Source organism: Phascolarctos cinereus, unplaced genomic scaffold (genome assembly GCF_003287225.1).
Source record: "Phascolarctos cinereus isolate Bilbo 61053 unplaced genomic scaffold, phaCin_HiC Scaffold_4;HRSCAF=312, whole genome shotgun sequence".
Lineage (NCBI taxonomy): Eukaryota > Metazoa > Chordata > Mammalia > Diprotodontia > Phascolarctidae > Phascolarctos > Phascolarctos cinereus.
This window is the reverse complement of record NW_027555847.1, coordinates 628,258,472-628,279,278: the sequence shown is the minus strand read 5'-3', so window position 1 is coordinate 628,279,278 and position 20,807 is coordinate 628,258,472. Positions and strand designations below refer to the sequence as shown.

Here is a 20,807-nt window from a genome sequence, read left to right as displayed (position 1 = left end):
CTAGGAGAGCCTGCTGCTGCCTAGTCAGGCAGCTTTCCAAGGACGAGTCCAGTCTTGGATAGTACAGGCCAGAGCAAAGGACTACATACATACTCTCCAGCCCTACCCCCTGCTTCCCAGGCTCTCCCACCCCTCCCAGGCAAAACTACAAAATGCAAACAGGAGTGGGGAAACTGGATCTAGGGGGTTGACAAATGGATTTCACTTTCAAAAAATCTTTTGAATGTGAAGAGCTGACACAGCTTCACAGTCTGGCTGACTGCCAAAGGTAAAAGGGTTGTTTAGAATCATAGAATCATAGAACCATAGCTGAAATAAACCTCAGAGGTCATCTTAGGGGATGACCTTTGCCTGGCATACTGCTAAAAGCACAGGATTTCAAATCAGAGGACCTAGGTCTGAATCAAGGCTCTGGTGCTTCACTAACTATGCATGTGACCTCGAACAAATCATTTCATTTCAAAGAACTTCATTCTCCTCATCTGTAAAATGAAGGGTTGGGAGAGACTATATGTGCTCTAAAGGCCCTGACTCAAGACTATTATAAAATTTCATTCTATCTTATACCGAATACACTAATCCCTCCACAACATAACAATATCAGGCATAATTATGTAGCACTTTAAAGGTCTGCAGAGTACTTTACATACATTATCTGATTTGAGTCTCACAATAACCCTGGTAAATACTATTACCTAAGTGGTAAGTACTATTATTTTTACAGATTTTCCCCCATTGTACAGATGAGGAAAATGATGCTATGAGAGGCTGAGTAATTTCCAATCAGGCAGGATGTGAACTCGTATCATCCAGACTTGATACTTGACGTCCAGCACTTTATACATTATGCTATCCACCTAGCTGTCTTTAAAATCTTACAAGTGAACATCAAGCCCATGCCTAAAGACCAGCGCCTCCTGAAGGCTACGAATTCACTGCGAAGATAGCTCATTTTATTTTTGCTTAAGTCTAACAAGTAGAAGGATCTTCCTAATACCGAACCAAGAGCCATCTTCTGACAACTGCTCTCTTTCCACTCATTTCCCTGAAACCACACAGAATACACCTAATTCCTTTTCCAAGAGGGATCTTTCAGATATTAAAAGACAGGAATTATCCCACCCAAATCTTTTCCTTCTCCAAGACAGATATCTGAAGTGCCCTCAACTGATCATCACGGTTTCAAGTGCTTTTATGGCTATGAGTCCTGATCACACAGGACGTTCTAGTCAGTCAAAACCAAGAGCAGGCGATATAAGAATAAAGAAATGGAGACGGGTCAGTCAGTCGTTGAGAGAATAAGCATTAACAAGCACTGTGCTAAAAACTGGGCATACAAAGGCACAAGAGAGTACTTGCCCTCTAGGAGTTAACAATCTAACGGAAGAATGTAGGTTATGAAAGTCTGAAAGACAAGATTTGTAATAAAACAGCATTAAGACTTTTCTCCTTTCTAAAATGAAGACTGGACTAAATGAGCCCTCAAATATTCCACCTCTAACATCTTATGTTCTAAGGCCTCTACCATCTCTTATATTCTATGTTCTAATATGTTTATCCTAACATTCTGTGGTCCTGTAGTAATAACAGGTGCCACACTGGACAAGCTGACCAGGTGTGGGGCTGGCAAGAAAGACATAGGAGAGAACTATAAAAAACCAACTCTTCTTTACTGAGGTTTCAGTCAAGTAGTTGCCTGGTGTTAAAGAAAGAGTATTAAATTTGGAGTCAGAGAGGACTTGGGTTCAAATCCTACCTATTCTAATACCTACTCTACCTATGTGACTTTGGGCAAGTCATTTAACCTTCCTCTAAAATGAGGGAGCCCTATGACCAATGGCCTCGCTTGCCAGCTCATCTATGACACTACCCCTGCGGTTAAAGTAGGTATTATTATCACAATTTCATAAACATGGAAACCAAGGCTCAGACAAACTAAATGATTCTCCCAGTCACAGAGCTATTTGGTAGCAGAGCCAGGACTCAAGCCCTGATGCCCAGAGTGGTGTTTTTTACATGATTATATTACATGATCAAATTCAACAACGTATTTTAAAAGTTACCTGTTCTCTGCAAAGCCTAAAACGCTATATAAATTCCAGCAATTGTTATTGTAACTATCACTGTTGTTATGGGTTGCAGGGTGCCTCCAATTAAGTTCTCAAACCCAAAGAGAAATGGGGCCACTAAACAATAAACAGTGCCCAGTACATAAAAGGCACTTCATAAATATTTACTGACTGACCCCTGCCCAGGCATACCGACTTAGAAAGCCAGATACATTATCTAGGTTCTATCATATTTGTATTTATTTGGTTAAATATCTCCCGCTACCATTTGAATCTGGTTCAGGTGGCACTCCCCAAAGCCCACATATCTGACACCTCTGCCCTACAGGAACTAGAAATATACCCATACTTAAGGTACTAGATAACAATCATATCAAAAATTATTACACAGAATTGCAGCAGGATTATAGAATGACAAGTAGTTGGTATTTTCCAAGAAATAATGGGAAAAAAGAGCTCTTTGAGAGCAAAGATGATCCTATTTTCAGCTTCTTATCTTCAGCACCTAGAACTACACTTGGCACATAGCAGGTACTCAAATGCTTTTGGTTCATTGATTCCAACAGGACATAGTGATGAATGTTTTCCCCATCAAATAACTGTGAAAGATAAAACCATTCTCTGCTAAATATTTTTTTATAGAGTGACTTTTTGTATTTACATACTTTATCCATTTAGAATACGTGGTATTGAGGCACAAAATGGTGATCTAACGCTTAACAGCCAGCTTTCCAAACAAAACTAAACTAAACCTGTATCAGCAACATAGTTTTAAGTTCAATCTGCATTATTAACATTTCTTCATCACTCTCTTAAGTCTAGATAATCAACAAAACAACAGATCAAGCCACCCCTGGTTTCCCCACCAGATCTAGTGGAATGACAGTCTCTTCTTCAGTAATTTGTCTTCTTAAACATAGAGTGCTTTCTTTGTAGTTGTTGCTAGATCTTGCTGATCGATTTTTTTTTATCCCCACTCAATTTGTATTGATGTTATTGTTTCGGTTATGTCCAACTCTTCATGACCCCGTCTGGAGTTTTCTTGGCAAAGATACTGGAATGGTTTGCCATTTCCTTCTCCAGCTCCTTTTATAAACGAGGAAATTAATGCAAATAGAATTAAGTGACTTTTCCAGGGTCACACAACTAGAAAGTATCTGAGGCTGAATTTGAATTCAAGAAGATGAGTCTTCCTAACTCCAGGCCTGTCACTCTATCCACTTCCCAACCTAGTGTCCCCAATTTATATTACGTCTGCTCTATAGTATAGTCTGAGATCTGTGGGTCAGAGGCAGAAGATAATCCTAACACAGCAATAACCATGTTCTCTGTTTTCTTTACAGTTTCAATGTTGATGTAAGAAAGATTTAAGGATGAAGTTTCTAGAGTTTGAACCCAAGTCATAACACATGGAGACCAAAGAGGAAATTCATTATAGGGGTCTGTGTATGTGGTATCTTATCTCCCCATACTACACTGTAAAGTCCATGAAGGCAGGAAAGAACTAGTTTTGAGGTTCTCCACAGTTATTGTTCAAGTAGATCTTCAAGCAGCCTTTGTATCACAGGAGGGAATCCATTCCAACATCTCTAAACTCATGCCCTTTAGTTACCAGCTCTGACACTAATTTCATGATCTGGACTTGCTTAAAGTAACCTCTCTGTTCCTCTGCTTCCTCTTCAGCAAGATGAAGAGGGCTAGACTAGATAGATCTCTAAGGGCCCTTTAAGCTAAAATCCTCTACGATATCTAAGACATAATTAATCCCCACCCTCAAAGGGCTACAACTTAGTTGGGCAAAGCTTACTTGAATAACAACAATAACAACTTCTATTTGTAGGGCATTTGACAGCTGATAATGTGTTCACATATATTAGCTCCTCTGTGGAAAATGAGACTCATTCAGTTGGTTAACGGTAAAAATCAGAGAACCCACTGTTGGGAGTCTCAACTCCAAAGCCAAGTATAGCATTTCTTCAAAGGAGGGTGGGGTTGATCAGCAGCGTTCACACTTAGAATTTCAAGTCCTGTTTCCTCAATCCACAGCATCAAGCAAAGGTGGCTCTCTGAACCATTCATTCTTTCATGGAACCTCCAATGGGTGGCTCTATCCAGATTCCCAGCCCCACACTGCACCCCAGCGCTCCTCAGAAGGAACCAATTCCCCGTAGACTCGGCCAACCCCATTTCCTACAACACCGCCTGCTCCTGCTAAAACCTGCTCTTCTCCTGTGCCAGGTTACCCAAGGAAGCCAAATTATTTCCTTTTAATGGCTGTACCTGGTTGATTCCAGTAACTTATCCTTCCCTGCACATGACTCCTCCTGGCTACCCTTAGTTCCCACAGCTTCACTTTGCTGCTGGCTGCCAGTCACAGGACCAATAAATAAACTGACTTATTCACGGTGCATTATGTCACAGATAAGCCAGTAAAGAAGCATTATTCTTCATGTGGACCACACCCTGAGGATATAACCTTAAAAAGAAAAGATATACACTAAAGAAAAGTTCCCTAGCTGAAACTCGAAAATGCCTAGAGCAGCAGGATTAAGATAGTTTTAGAAGGATGTGGGGGATGTCCATGAACTTGGATGGGAAAACAAATTTATGTCTTTATTTTCATTAACCTCTAAATGATAATTAACATTTCCTTCTATTATATAATGAGTGTTGGCAACATTCTGCAAAGAAGTAGGCTTCACCAAACAACTGCCAGAGGACTCTGTATGTGTCTGTCTCTCTGACTCTAACACTACCTCTCTGACTCACTCGCTCTCACTCTCTTGTCTCTCTCTCACACACACCCTGACCTAAAGAGAACATGAGGTTGTACAAAGAGTGGACCCACGCAGAGAGACTCCCTGGGTTCAAATCCTATCTCTAACACTCAAGCATAGAGTGCCCATGGACAAGTCATCTAACATTTTTGAGCCTCAGTTTGCTCATTTACAAAATGGGGATAAGAAGGTCTCTAACATTAATTTACAGGGCAACGGGGAGATATATGGTTGAGCTCAAATAGGCTACAACATTAGCAAATAAAGAACTATATAGAAAAACTGAAATAAAGTATGTCATCTGAGAAAGGAAAAAGAAATAACAAACAGCTCACTTTTATTTAGTGCTTAAGGTTTACAAAGCACTTTACATATATAATCTCATCTTGGGGAGAGAATGAGGGGATACTTCATGAACAGTCTCCTTCTGGCCCATTAGTATCCTGATTTCAAATACTGGAAACTATGACTGGTGAACCTTCTCCTTTTCTTGCCCAGATCCAAGCTTCCATCTCACTTCTCAGCCATGTCAAACCTCGAAGCTAGGTATCTTGTTTGCTTGTATTTGCATCCCTAAGTCTTAGCACAGTGCCCAACACCCAGTAAGTGCTTAATAAATGCTCTCACTAAAGTAAAAGCCCCATAGCATACACTGTATTCACAAATGCAAAAGGTGGGGAGGAGGGCCTGGTGGCTCTTGGACTTCACTGTATTTACCATCCTTTAGCAAAACCCTTCTTCCTAACATAACCACTTGAAAATTTCAAATGCCTACTTATTAGAAACGCAAATTCTATTTTCACTTCTGGCCCCTTCCCTTACTCTGCCCAGTGTCTCTGTATTCAGCAGATGTCCTAGTTATAGTCAACGCTCCCTTTTCCTTAACCATGCAGGAGGCTGACATAATGTAGAATATAGGACAGCTTAATTGTTTCCATAGTAACATAAGTATCTTTAGGTTTTACCAAACCAGGATTACTAATTCAGGTCAGAATCAATGGCCCCAGAACAAGACATTTATGCAAGAACGGACAGAAGCCAACCTCAGAATTAAAGGGACCTGTAGTGTACAAGCAGACGTTAGATACATACTGATTGTGTGACCCTGGGCAAGTCACTTACACTCTCAGTAATCTGGACAAAATAAGGTACCGAACTTCACTGGTGGAGGGGCTTTCCTTACCTGAGAGTTCTCTATATTAAAGAAATCATAGGTCCAATTTGCCGTCTCCCTATATTTAACAGCTCAAATTTGTTTGGAAAGTGCTACACTACAGACAAATTTGTTTGGAAAGCACTCGCTACAGACAGCTCCATCAGAGAGAGCTTCAAAAAATAAGATTAGGGAACTAAGAATCTAAAAGTGGATAAATGACTTCCCCATGGTCAAGGAACTAGTTTTTGACTCCAGGTTCAACTCTGAGTCTATCTTGCCACACTTCCCAATCCACTTCTATTTTCTAAGTGTGGGGGGGTATTTTTTTGGTCCAGACTTTGGATTTCATCTGTGCATCAATGTCAAAATCCCTCCACCAGATCAGAGAAAGAGGAAAAGGTCCTCCACACAAAAGTATTCAGAGCAGCTCTTCTTGTGGCGGCAAACAAACCAGAAACTAAAGGGGTGTCCGTCAATGAGGGACTGGCTGAACCAATTATAGTATATGAATGTAATGGCATACTATTGTACTATAAGAAATAAAGAGAAGGACAGGTTCAGAGACCCCTAGGAAGATACATTTGGACTAATGCAGAGTGAATGAAGTGAACAATTTATAACATCGACTTTGTAAAGACAATCTGATCAACAAAAAGATTAATAATTCCAGAACTCCAATGGTTCCCAATAACCTCTAAGAAAAAAAAAAAAGGTTCTGTCTGGCATTCAAAGTGCTACCCTATATTAATTACCTAGCTCTTCTCCTACCCTTTCAGTCTTCTTACACTTTAGTCCCCTACAAAAATTCTGCCATCAAGTGACTCTGGCCTCCTCAGTGCTCCACAAACAAGATGCTCTCAAGCTCTGGGCATTCTCCTCGGCTGTCCCCTATGCCTTAGAATGCCTTCCCTCCTCTGCTCCAATTACTGACCTCCCTGGCTTCCTTTAAGTCCCAATGAAAACCCTATCTTCTACAGGCAGCCTTCCCCAGCCCCTCTTAATTCCAGTGCATTCCCTCTGTTAATTATTTCCTATTTCTGCCGCATAGAGCCTGTTTGCACATATTTGCTTGTAGAATGTAAGCTCCTTGAGGGCAGAAACTGTCTTTTACCTCTTTTCGTATACCCCAGCACTTAGCACAGTGCCTGGCATGTTGTGAATGCTTAAAAAATGTTTATTGACAGGATCAGTGATGAAGAATTCTACATACCTCCTGACAGAGAGGCTATGGTCTAACATGCAAAATGAGGAATACATTTTTGGACATGATCTGTGTGGGAATTTTGAAGTAAGATGGGAGGCAAACAAACAGTGCTTTATAATTGAAAAAAAAACTAATTTAAAAAATTCATGCAGGAATAGGTAATGCATGTAGTATTTTCTCTATTGTATAGAAGAGGAAAGCGGAGCACAGAAAAGTTAAGCAATGTGACCTGGGCTGAGATTGGAAGGCTGGTCCATACCACACTATCTCTCAAATCATTCATCAAACACTCCTCCTATAGCCTATCGGCCTTATTAGCAAGACACTTCACAAACTCTACTAATCTTTAGTTTTGACAACAGATAGGAACTTGCTTCCCTACAGGCAGAATCACAATGCAACAGAGACTATATTCCAATATGCTAAAGGAATACAAAATCTTTGAATTCTCCATCCCAACCCCTTCTTCACCCTAGAAGACACCTATTCTCTGGCTCATACTTGGACACCTCCAAGACTTCTTAGTTGCATCTCTTCAGCTCCAAGGCTGACTATAATTAATTTTTTTTTAAAAAGCACTTCAGTTTCCCTATTTATAACATGAAGGAATCTCATTAGGGAGGAACACGCGAGTAACAAGTGCTTAAATAAATGGTTGTTGATCAATAAGCTATAAGGTATCTTTCAACGCTAACATTCTAATGTTCTATGATCCCCTCACATATGCTAGAATGTTAGCTGCTGGGGGGGGGGGGATGTTACACAATTACTCTGTCCTTTTTGTCTTACATAACAATCAATGCAGCAGCTTCCACGTAGCTAATAAATGTGTGCTGAATCAAACTGAATGTCCTAAGAGCCCTCACCTCCAATATTCTATGCTTCTAAATGAATTCTAACTGAAAATTTTTTTAATTATAAAGCATTAATTTTTTTTTATCCCTCCCACCTTATTCCAAAATTCCCACACCAACCAAGTCCAAAAATGTGTTCCTCATTATGCATATTAGATCACAGCCTCTCTGTCAGGAGGTATGTAGCATTTTTCACCACTGGCACTGGTCAGCTTTTTCATTCTATGGTGGATCAACCCAGACTTCTCCCTCAAACATTTTCCCCCTTCAGGGATGGAAATTACAATAACATTTAACACTTACAAGAAAATGTTCTACAATTTAAGTCCCTCCTTCACTTGTAGATCACCTCTACATCATACTGTCTCTCTCCACTAGGGCTATTATCCTCACTTCTTTCCCAAGAGAAATCTTGATTCCACCCCTAGAACCATCCTAGACTAGAACCGAAGGGCTTATCTTGCTCATAAATAAAGTCTCCACCTTACTTTCAGGCCAGATCCAAGTCATGCTCCCTCCAAATTTCAAATCTCAATCTTTAGTCTATTTCCAATCACGGAATTCTTTCTACTACAACAATCACTACCAGAAAGAACTTCCTTCCTTTCAGGACATGCCAAACCCTATCTATCCAATAAGGTTAAGGAAAGAATGGCCACAATGAATAATGTCCACCCTCTGGCTAAAGTCAATCAGTGTTTTGTAAATTAATAGACTGGGCCTCTGCTGATAGTCTTAACTTTAATCTGATAATTTAATTAACTGATGAATGCTGTCTTTATTAGGAAAGGGCAAAAAGCCAAGTGGGAATTTGGGGGTTTGGGAACTGAAATACTATGTGACCTTGTCACTTTAATCTCTGGACCTATTTCTCCATCTGTGGTAATAATCTAAGGAGTACTTTAAAAAAATAATATTGAAAAAATTACTGTGCTATTGAAAAAATGACAAACGTGATGAAAAATAAGGAACCATGGAAAGACTTTTATGAACTGATAGTGATGTAAGAAAGGTCAGGAAAACACATACAATGACGAGAATAATATAAATGGAAATAACAACACAATCAAAACAATACTGAGAAATTACTATAACCAAAACTGATCCTGAAGAAGAGGTATAAAAAGACATCCCCCACCTCCAGTCTTTTGAAAAAGGGAGGGTCCACAGATTTGGAACACTGCATGCAAATCAGACATTTTTTGATAGGTCAGGGTTGTTTTGGTTTTTTTTTTTTAATTGCTATAAGGCGTGGTTCATTGGGAGGGGGAAGTGGGAGACACATGCGGAAGAAATGTAAGTGATAGCAACTGAACAAAAGCCTATCCAAATTTTTGAAATAGTAACCACAGTATTGCTTTTAAAGGACTTAACAAATACCATCATAACAACAACCCCAAGAGGTATTCTAGTCCCCATTTTACAGCAAAGGAAACAAGATTACAGGACTTGCCTGTTAATACACAGTTTAGTAGATGTCAGCTAGGATTTGGACCCAGATCTTCTGATTCCATCATACCTCTCACAAAGGGGGCTGGACTAAATGAACTTCAAGGTCCCTTCTAACCTGGATTATGATTCTATGAATGTGGTTATGTATCTACTCATTAGGCCCCAAAGGCCCCTGCATGCCCCTGGTCATCACTCTGAGTTCCAAAGAGCCCCTATCTCATGTAGAAATCTTGTTTTAAGAGTGACTCTCCTCTGCCTGTTAGCTCTGTCCTGTTCTCTCCTGGGAACATTCTTGGTTTATTTCCCTTCCTCCTCAATACCAAGTTACCATTCAGACTAAAAGCCTGTTTAACCACTGGCCTGGCTCCTTTCCCACTCAATTTGCCAGGATGAGCTACACCATCGGACACTGATTTTCAAAGGGACAGAGAAGATGCCACAAGGCAGGCTAAGGCTAGAAAGAATGTGGCATGTGTCCCTGAGGGATGTGTAATCCTCTAAGTCTCAGCAAAATGGACATGATGGGGAAGAAATAAAACTGGGGGTGGCAAACGGGACACAGGGTCATGCCCTCTGCCAATTTTAAAGACTCAAGAGGGGGAAAAAAAGTGTCACATTTTTCCTCTCTGACCCAGCACACAGAGAGGGCTGTGTGTCTCAGTAACATTCTGGGTAACATTAGTCAGCAGGGAACATGAAGGCAGACAAATGTGTTCAGTGTTTTCGTGGATTCTGACTCAGACCTTTCTCTTCCGGTGATTCTCTTTAAAGTGGGATTAGAAATGGCAAGTTGTCACAAGCCTGATTCAGCCCCCCAAGCCCAGCCCTCTCTTCCTCCAGGAAAATTCCCTGCCAGGATGGACTCCCAGGCCAATCTTAGTCAGCTGGCAGGAATGAAAGCAATCTCCCATCCTTTTCCGATTTCTTCTCCCCTCCTTCTCTCCCCAGCTCTGCCCTGGGGCTCATGGCTGGGGAATGTTTCATAGTGCCCCCCCACTCAGGGGCTACTCACGTGGCTGCCATCCATGGCCCTCCACCACCAATGACGAGGAAACCCGTGAAAGCCACATGATGGACTTCTCAGCACCTCCAAAACAAGCAAAAGGCAGAGATCCAAGTGAGGTCATCCTGGAAGGCTGACGGTTAGAGTTGGGGACCAAGCAAGGGAAACTGTTCCTCCCCCCCACACACACTCATGAAAGCCGGAAAGCTGGGAGAGGACCCAGACTGAGAGGAAATAGTCAGGATGCCTTCCTGGCTCTCCATCTGGAGGGAGTGCGCCATCCTCCAGTTTTTCACACATTAGGGAACTAGAGGCTTAGCTTCCAATAATATAGACTGGCTATCTTTAAAGAGCCAGTACACGAAAAAGGTAACCACTGCCGTTTTTAAAATAACATCTGCAACCTCAGAGCATCACAGATTTAGAACCTGGCAGCACCTCAGGTCAGCTACTTCAACCTTCTCATTTTGTAAAAAAGGAAACCAAGGCCCAGGGAGGTGAAGGGACTTGGATTCTCTCTGTAACATTATGCTTATGCTGCCCCATGCTCTCTTAAATCAAAACTTTAAAAAAAACAACCTTAAAAACAAAATGAAGTTCTATCCAAAGGTTATTTAGTAACTAGAAAGCATGGTTTCTGGTTTAGAGGGTTCTTTTTCCCTACCCCAATGCCTCACCAGGAAAGGCGATAATCTGCAACCCTCTAGGCCACAGGCTACAAGCTCTGACAGGTCCTACATCAAGCTGGACAAACTTCAATACGGACCCAGTAATGGCCTTGATCATCCCAGGACTAGCCTAGCTACATTCACAGAAAGTTGGCTAACAGATGATGAATGTTTTGGCCACAGCCACTCAGGAAGATTTATATCAGGAGGAGAAAAGTATAGTCAGAAATCTTTTTTGGTCAGGTCAAGTCCAAACTCCTCACCCTGAAATTCAAGATCCCTGCCATCTTGGTCCCCCTCCCACCCCCAAGCTAGTTTTCTGGCCACTTTCCCACTACTCTCATACATAAAAATCACTAAGCCAGCCAGGCCAACCACCTCATTGGCCCCCACAAACCACTTTTAGGTTCCCTCTGTCGATAACTTTTTTCACATTCTCCCTTATCCTATCCAAACCCCACAGGCCAGCTTAGTTCCTCTCTAGCCATCAATAAACTCATCATCCCCTTAACTTCCAGCAGGTATTTTATGCCATGGCAACTCTTCCATTTCTCCCCCTATATTCTGGTATTAATTGACAAGATGTTTGTGACCGGTCAACCAAACAGACTGTAAGAAAGAATGCTATCCATATATGGTATAGTAGAAGGTTGGCTAGGCTTGAAATCAGGAGAACTAGCCTGGAAATAGAATGGAAGAAAAAACTTTGGAAAACACTGAATAATCCTGAACACTGCCCCAGCCTTTTTTTTTTTAAACTGCACCTGTAATATTGACAGAGAGAAATCCCAGTGTGGAAACTCCCCCTACCAATGCACATGAGGACCTGCTCTATAATTTGCAGTGTGAGAAAGCTGACTGGGTCACTAATTATGTGACTGATGGAAGGACATAGAGCGAGTATGAATCAGAGGGAGAACTGAAATCTAAGTCTAGATTCTGACTCAGAGACCCCTTCTCAATCCACTATGCCAGGCTGCATATCAAGTACCAATTAAATGCCAGTTATAACTATACTTCATTGTCTCCCCCACAATGTCTAACACAGTACCTTGTACACAGTAGATATTCAGTATTTACTTACTCATTACTTGGATGATTTGCAATCTAGGATGGCACACTATATATATATATATATCCAGGTTTATGTCTAACTTTAAGGCTTCTCCTGACAACTATTATTTCCACTGAATCAGTTAAAGGAGAAACTAAGGCACAAGGAATCTAGGAGACCTGTCCAAGATCAAACATCTCATTACAGACAGCCAACTAGAACTGAGCTTCTGGCTTAATGATCTACATGTCCTCTGATTTTGAATCTAATACACACAACATTAGGTAGGCAAGAAAAGTCTTTGGGACTGAATGGCCCTTTGAAAGCAAACACAGCTGATTTAGGGATACCATGGTTGTCTTCACTTCCGTCATCTCAGAAACTATAAAGCTGAAATCGCTGTGATCAGATGCAAATCAAACATAATTTCTCAGAGTAATTATCCACATTGGGATGCTTGCTCTTGAATTTCCAAGATAGACAGACAAATGTGTCAGCATTTATAACTCACATCTCTGTAGTGCTTTTTACTGGTCAGTCAACTAGCATTTATGAGGCACCTACTATGTGTCAGTCACTGTAAACAGCGGGGATGCAAATAAATGCCAAAAAAAAAAGTCCCTGCTCTCAAGGTGCTCACAAGTCTAATGGGGGGGCGCACCCCAACATATAAACAACTATGTACAAACAAGATATGTGGGGAACAAATGGGGGTGATCGCAGAGGGAAGGTACTAAGTTTAAGGACTGGGAAAGGCTTCTTGCACAAGATGGGGGTTCGATGAGACCTGAAGAATGTCAGGGAAGTCAGGAGGTGCAAATGAAGTGGGAGCACATTCCAGGCATGTGGGACATCCAATGAAAACACCGCCAGCAGAAGATGGAGCACCTTGTTCGAGGAACAATAAGGAGGCAAATGTCACTATGTTGTAGACTACACGAAGGGGAATGGCAATACGAGCCTGGTTATGAAGGCCTTTGACAGCCAAACAGAGGGTTATATATTTGGTCCTGGAGGTAACAGGGAGCCAATGGAGTTTACATATACTGAAGGAAAGAGGAGTGATAGCGTCAGTTCTGCATTTTAGGAAGATCAATTTGATAGCTGAGCAGAGAGGACAGATTTGGAGTGGAGAGAGATTTGAGGCAAGGAAGACCAACCAGCCAGCTACTGCAATAGTCATGAGGTATGAGATAAGGAAGGCCTTAGGAGATAAGGTGACAGCAGTGTCAGAGGAGAGAAGGAGCCATCAGTAAGAGACTTTACAAAGGTGGAAATGACAGGACCACTAACTGGGTATAAGGGGAGGAGAGAGAGGAAGGAGTCAAGGATGACACTCACCTAGGTTGTGCTAAAACCTGGAGATAAAAAAAAATGGTAAGAGACAATCCCTGCTCTGAAGAAGCTCCAGGTATAATGTACAAATAAGCCATACACAGGAAAAACTGGAGTTAGTCTTAGAGGAAAGGCATTAAGATTAAGGAGAACTGGAAAAGGCCTCTTACAGAAGGTAGGACTTCAGCTGAGACTTAGAAGCCAGAGAAGCAAAGAGGTGGAGATGAGGAAGGAGAATGTTCCTGGCACCAAGTATAGCCAATGAGAACATTCACAGATAGGGCGGTGTGTGTGCTAAGGAGGCCAGTCCAATGAACAGTGGAAAACACTGGATTTGGAGCTGAAGGATCAATGTTCATATCCCACTTCTACTGACTGTGCACCTCTGGGAAGATATTAATTCTCTGAACCTCAATTGCCTCATCTGGAAGTTCAATGAGATTCCAGGTTCTCAAAAGCTGTGCCAATGGAGTGTAAGCACCAGCCACTCTTACACCAAGCTAGAAAGGCTTCAAGGATGAAGTGGCAGTAGTAGTAGTAGAATCATTAGTATTATTATTGTAGTAGTAGTGGTGGTGGTGGTGGTATCATTAATATTATTATTCACATCTCTGGGCCTCAGTTTCCCCATATAAAAAACGAAGAGGGCCTGACTAGATGGTTTTCCCAGTCCCTTTCCCAAGTGGATATTCTATGATTTTATGGGAAATATACATTTGGAAATAGCATGTCATCAGTTACATATGTGAATTTCCAATGCAGTTATATTACTATTTTTCTCACATTTTTCTTCTTTTCCTTCTTCTTAACTACATTTAAATGATAGCAACTTTGCAAAAAAAAAATGATAGCAACTTCAAATGCAAGAGAATATTTCAATACCTACATAGGGACTTTGCCTTTTATCTGATAGAAAACTAGTCCTTCAACCTCTGCTCCTCTGAACACCATGTACTAAAATCTGGAGGCTCAAACCATAGAGTCCTCCTTAATCACTTGGCCTTGAGCTGTTCTGTAGCCTCTAGGCCTGATCCAGACTGTCCTTGGGCCTCAGGAAACAGTTTTAGAAAACTGAGCTCTGCAACAGAAAACTGGTTAGGCTACTGCTTTGACCCCCAACTACGGAGAGGCCTTGAGAGGTTAAAAATATTCCTGGGTTGAGGGGGAAGTAAACAAAAACAGAGGGGCCCAGAATTTACTACTAGCTTCCCCTGCCTCACTCGTCCAGATGCAAGCCTGGCCTAATCCTGCATAGAGACACCCCTTCTGTGAGAGTGGCACCCTGCTCCCACATACTGCTATAAATCTGGATCAGGTCTCTCCCCACTATGTCACTCAAATATCTGCACCATTTGCACTTGGCAAGGTGCATTCACTACATTATCTCCTAAGAGCCTTCCAACAACTCACTGGGAGGTAAACAGGACAGTATCATTATCCTTATTTCACAGATAACAAAACTGTGGTACAAGAAAGTTGAAGTGACTTTTTTAAAAATTCCATTTTTAATAAGAATTTACTTTTTCTCCCTTTCACTCAACCCCAATTTAAGAGGAAAAACAAAACCCTTGTAACAAATATGCATGGTCAAGCAAAACAAATTCCATACACTGTCCTTGCCCAAAAATGTATGCTTCACTCTGAATCTTGAGTGCATTCCCTTTGTCAGAAAGTGAGAAGGCTAAATCAACAACAATCCTTCAGAATCATGGTTGGTCATTGCTTTTATCTGAAGTCTTTCAGAGTGGTTGATTTTTACGATATTGTTGTGTTTTTCTTGGTTCTGTTAACTTTACATTCCATCAGCTCATACATGTCATCTCAGGTTTCTCTAAGCCCATACCTTTCATCATTTCTTATAGCACAATAGTATCTGATTACATTCATATAAGTGACTGAATGCCCTGTGCTGGGAATTATCAATCAGTAAAGTCTTTTTACTTTGTCCTACACCTACAACCACTTTGCTCCTGCTGCTATATCCCCCTACTAAGCCAGGCCCTGGGAAGGCTATGGAACTCTCTCCCTGGGGACCTGGGTCTAGGCAAGTCCTCCTGATTGGTGAGACCTACCTGGATCTAGTCAACCTACTGTGTGCTCTTTCACTCTGGCCATTTTATGACCAGCCTCCGAGCAATTATCCCCCATCTCCTTTCTTACTTCTTGCTCAGGGAATCAATACTAACATTGCTTCTCAATCAAACCTATCAACTGACTGTGCTATATCTCTGCTCACCAGCCCAGTGACTTTCCAGACCAAAACATCTTTCCCTGACCATCATTCCCCTCTATATAAGCCGTTTCTGTCTATCAGAACTGTACACTATTTGAGGGAAGGGAATGTCTTCATTTCTTATTTGTATCCTCAGCCTTTAGTGACTGGCACACAGGGATAGGGACCAGACATGTTATTTTACTGATATAAGTAACTCCCAGATGAGAAAACTCCCTCTACTAATGCAGGCTGGCACATTCTAGTGTCACAGAATTGCCTAAAGCCCAGTAAATGCCTTTCCAAGAGTCCAACTGCCAGTATGTATCTCAGAGGCAGGACTTAAATTTGGGTTCCTGGTTCCAAGCCCAGCTCTCTAACTAACCCCCAATGCCTTCTTTTGCCCGGTGCACAGTAAATGCTTAATAGATATTTTTTCATTATTCACATTCCATTCTATTGCTCGTACTCTTCTTCCTTATTGGATCATCTTCCTGGCCCTCTCTCTAATTCCTATACAGCAACATCTAATGCAAGAGTCCTGCCTTCTTCAAGGTTTCTTTGAGAATGTGGTAGAGAATGGGGAGTGACAACGACATAAAGAGGCACCAATAAAACATTTATATTAACAATGATTTTTAAAGGAAGACGGAGGAGGAAAGGAAGGAGGCAGTGGGTCATCAATTTAGCTGCGCCTATCTTCATGGAGTTCAGACCAGGAAGAAAAAGCAGCTTTTATTATTTCAGGTCTATTTACTGAGACTGAAATCAGGCTGCTCCAGCCAGGCGTCTCTCCCACTTATCACAAATGCCATAATTCAGCTAAATAATGCAAATAAATCCCTTCAATAATGCACAAGCAACATCAATAATTGAGCAACACCCAACATCACCTTTTCCACAAGTTTCCACATCTTCAGAGGCGATGCCAAAAATAACTCTAGCTGATGGCAATGGCTCACATTTCCCTAACACGTTCAGGTTCACAAAATGCTCTCCCCGCAACAGCCCAGAGAGGTGAATAATACATTGATGAGGAGCTGTTCCACTTCCCCAGTAAGAAACTGAGGTTCAGAGAGGTTCTGGGCCGCAAAGCCAGAAAGTCTCAGACCCAAGATTCAAATCTGGGGCTACTGACTCTAAGACTGAGCAGTGTTTAAACAGCTAAAAAAAAACCTGTATTAATAGACCAATAGGCAGGTGCTAATCACTGGCTGTTATATGCCCAGTTACTGTGTGCAGCTCACTGCAATAACAGAGCCACAGAACTAGAGTCTGATGGAAACTCAGAGGTTACCTAGCGCCCAGTGTCTGCCAACCCAAACTGTACTTCAAATCAGAAAACAGCTAAATTATCTAAAAGAGGAAAAAGAAGTTTGTTTATTGTTTGCTGAAGTGTGTAGGCCTTACCCTCTAAATGAAGAAGAAAGATGCACATACATGAAACATCAAATAATACAAGTACCAAATTGAATGCTTACAGACTGTAAACCTGTTGGGGGAAAAAAGATTGATGGATCAAGACCTCCAACAACTCAGCCTCCAAGTCCAGAGTTTTTTACACCTCTTTTTCCTCCAAACCACGGCTTCCTAAGTAACAGCTATTAACCTATAAACAAGAATTTAAATGCATTCCAGCTCATTATTATGAAGCAAGTAGATGGCATAGTAGATAAGAGTCCTGGGCCTGGAGTTAGGAAGACCCAAGTTCAAATCTGACCTCAGACACATATTTGCTCTGTGACCCCTGGGCAAGTCACTTTAACTCTATTTGCCTCAGTTCCTTCTTTGTAAAATGGGCTGGAGAAGGAAATGGCACACTATTCTGGTATCTTTGCCAAGAAAACCCCAGAGAGGTCACAAAGAGTCAAACATAATTGAAAAACAATGGAACAACCACAAGCTTGTTATCTAAAGGAGTTTCTTTGTAATGTCAACAAAACCCTTTAATTTATCTGCTTAACGATTTTACCTTTCAACAGAGCATCCATATTTTCTTAAACTGAAGCATGACCACCATAAACTTGATTCTCACCCGGTATATATCTACATAGCCTGAGTTAAAGCAGAAAATGACAGATTTGGAATTAAGAGTCCTGAGCAGGTATCTCAGCTCCACTACTTACTAGCTGCATGACTTCGGTTGAGAGGCTGAGCCTAAAAAGGGGAATTAATACCTATGTACTGCCTCTCTTCTCACAGGATTGCTCTGAAAAGGAAGCTTTGTAATCCTGAAGGCACTACCATATTGTGATTTTTTATTATTATCATTCTTAATGGCTACTGGTCAATTCAGGTGGGCTTATGCCCGACACTGAAAACAACAAAATACTGATTATATATAGATCAGCCAACGCTCCTGCGCCCAGTTTCCTGATCTGTGAAATGAGGGGTGAATTAGAATCAGAGTTTGTTAACTTTTTTTTGTGTCATGGATCTCTCTTTGGTGGCCTGGTAAAGTCTTATATAGACTCTGCAGAATAATTTTATGTAGTAATGAATAAAATAAAATATACAGGATTACAAAGAAAACCAATTAAATTGAAATACCTTTATTAAAAAATTTCATATAAATTAAAAAATATAATAAATGTAAATATTTTATTAATTTATTAATCTAATTTTAAATATAAATATTTAAATTCAGGTTAAGATTAGATGGTCTCTGACATCCTTTACAACTGTGAAACTGTAGATGGAAACACCCTACATTCTGAGACGTCCCATCCCGCTTTTGTATAACTAATTCCTGGCAGTTTTTCTTTACATCACACGGAAAATTGCTTCTCTACACCTTCCATCCTAGTTCTTGCCCTCCTGGTCCCAAAAGAAGCCTTCTAATTCCATTTTGACATTACAGCCCCTTGAAGAAAATTGTCATTCCCAAGATGCTGCACACGTTTCTTGTTCACAGAGAGGCTAGACCAGATGGCCTCTGGGGTCCCTTCCAATTCTGACAATTTAGGCTTCTTACAACGTTCCCCCCCACCCCACCATGTCTCAGGGCAGCTTGCAGCTCCCATCTCTCCACACCTGGCCCAGCTACCTAAATGAGGGTGTGGCCCTTGCAGCCCTCTCCAAATGGACACTCTGCAGCAACATGAATGCTCTCACCAGCAGTTCCTCTAACACAGTTTGGCCTAATATGGTTTCAGCCAGGGATCCGGCTCTTGGGCTAGGACCTCAACCAGCACTGACACATCTGGAGTGGACAATTCAGAGCCACCCCTCTTTGTGAGGGCTCCTTTATTGTCAGAGCTGGGACAAGGCATGAAAGCCTTTATGTACCTAACTGAGGAAGCAGTGCTATCTGAGGGCGCCAGATTCATCAGGGGAGGACAGAGCTAAAGAGGGGAGGGACGGAGGTCTGTGCCACCAGACTGCAAAAGGTATTGTTTCCACATTTCTCTTTTCCCTCTGGAGACCCCTCTTCCAGCATCTAAGGCTATTTTAAGGCCCTCTGTGTTACAAACAGGATTTAGGATTTGCTTGGGACAGCCTGTAAAAGTTTTCCACTGGAACAAAGATTAAAAAACTGTAACTCAAACAGGACTTTTACAATGGGATTTGATTATCAAGGGCTCCAGAATATCCTCTGGATGGACACACTGCTCCTTTCTCTTTCCTGAGGTTTACGGGCTGGCAGCCATGAGGCACGTAGGCCAAACTAACAGCTCATCAGATGAACCTGGGCAAAGAATGGATCCTATTTTCAGTTTCGTGGGTAACAGCACCTACTTACAATGAAGGAGAATTCTAACAAGGGCTAACGTCCACTTCTTCACATTCGGGACTCTAGTCAATGTTAAAAGAAGGCAGTGTCATCTAAAAGGATCCACTGTGGGGCTTGCAATTAAAGATGCTCAGGATCAAATTCCAGCTATGACACTAGCTTCATGACCTTCACTAAATCACACAACCTCTATGCTGCTCAATAAAAGTGACAAGGATTTAGATTAGATTATTTATTTTTAAAAGAAAAGATTTTTTAGTGATAGCTTTTGTTTCCGAATCAACCAGATTTCCTCCTGTATCTCTTTCTGACCAGAGACATCCCTTCCCTTGTAACAAAGTTGTTTTTTAAAGAGGAAAATAGATCAGCAAAATTATCAATACATTGAAAAAATTAAGTTACATGCACTGCTGCATACCTGTGGAAAACCGGGGTGGGGAGGGCACTCAATATCACCTCTTTGGGGCCAAGTTTCTTCTTTTTAAATTTCACAACATTCATCTTCAACTGTTTTGTAGTGATTCATTCTATTTACACTGCATACATTGTTTAAGTGTATATATCATTTCTACTATTCGATGCTTCGTGTACATGCAACTTTCTTCTTCAACTAGAAGGTAAAGAAAGGCCTTGAATTAAATTAAAGCCTATAAACTTAACAAGCAAGTAAGCTCTGCTTATTTCACTTTACATCAGTCTGGGTAAGTCTTTCCATTCTTCTCTGTAGACCATATGACTTCTAAGGCCCCTTCAAGCTCTTATATTTGCAGATTCCTCCCTTAGGAAGACAGTGATGGGCACAATGGATAGAACACTGGACCTGGAGCCAGGACTCAGCTTCATGAGTTCAAATCCAGCCTCAGACATTTTACAAGCTGTGTGTGACCCTGGGTAAGTCACCTCACCCTGTTTGCCTCAGTTTCCTCATTTATAAAATAAGTTGTAGAAAGAAATGGCAAACTATCTCCAGTATCTTTGCCCAAAAAAACCCAAAAAGGGGTCATAAAGAGTTGGACACGACTGAAATGTCACTAAAAGGGTGACTGAAAGGGTACTTATCTGTCAATCGTGAGACACAGGTTCAAATCCCAGGCAACACCAACTATGTGACCATGGGCAAGTTACCTGGCCTCTCTGATCTACACTTTTTTCCCCATTCATACAATGAGAATAGTCATAATTGCCTTCAATACCTCATGGGTTATTATGAGGAAATCATTCTGTAACCTAAAAACACTATAAAAATGTGGGTTATTAATTGAGTACTAGAGTGAACATGGCATTAGGAAT

The 20,807-nt window shown here is 41.3% G+C and overlaps 1 long non-coding RNA gene across 16 annotated transcripts in view; it reads right to left on the bottom strand.

Annotated features, from left to right (window-relative positions):
• LOC110216080 (uncharacterized) overlaps nucleotides 1–20,807 on the bottom strand; it is a 177,855-nt gene that overhangs the window by 120,484 nt on the left and 36,564 nt on the right. For 12 of the 16 annotated variants that reach the window (XR_013486322.1, XR_013486328.1, XR_013486323.1 and 9 more), the window contains exon 2: nucleotides 19,936–20,127. The exons of 2 other annotated variants lie outside the window; for them this stretch is intronic. This is a non-coding gene — a long non-coding RNA (uncharacterized LOC110216080). Of the gene's footprint in view, nucleotides 1–10,524; nucleotides 10,600–19,935; nucleotides 20,128–20,807 lie in introns of all 16 variants that reach the window. 2 more of the 16 variants (XR_013486335.1, XR_013486336.1) reach the window with 1 other exon arrangement.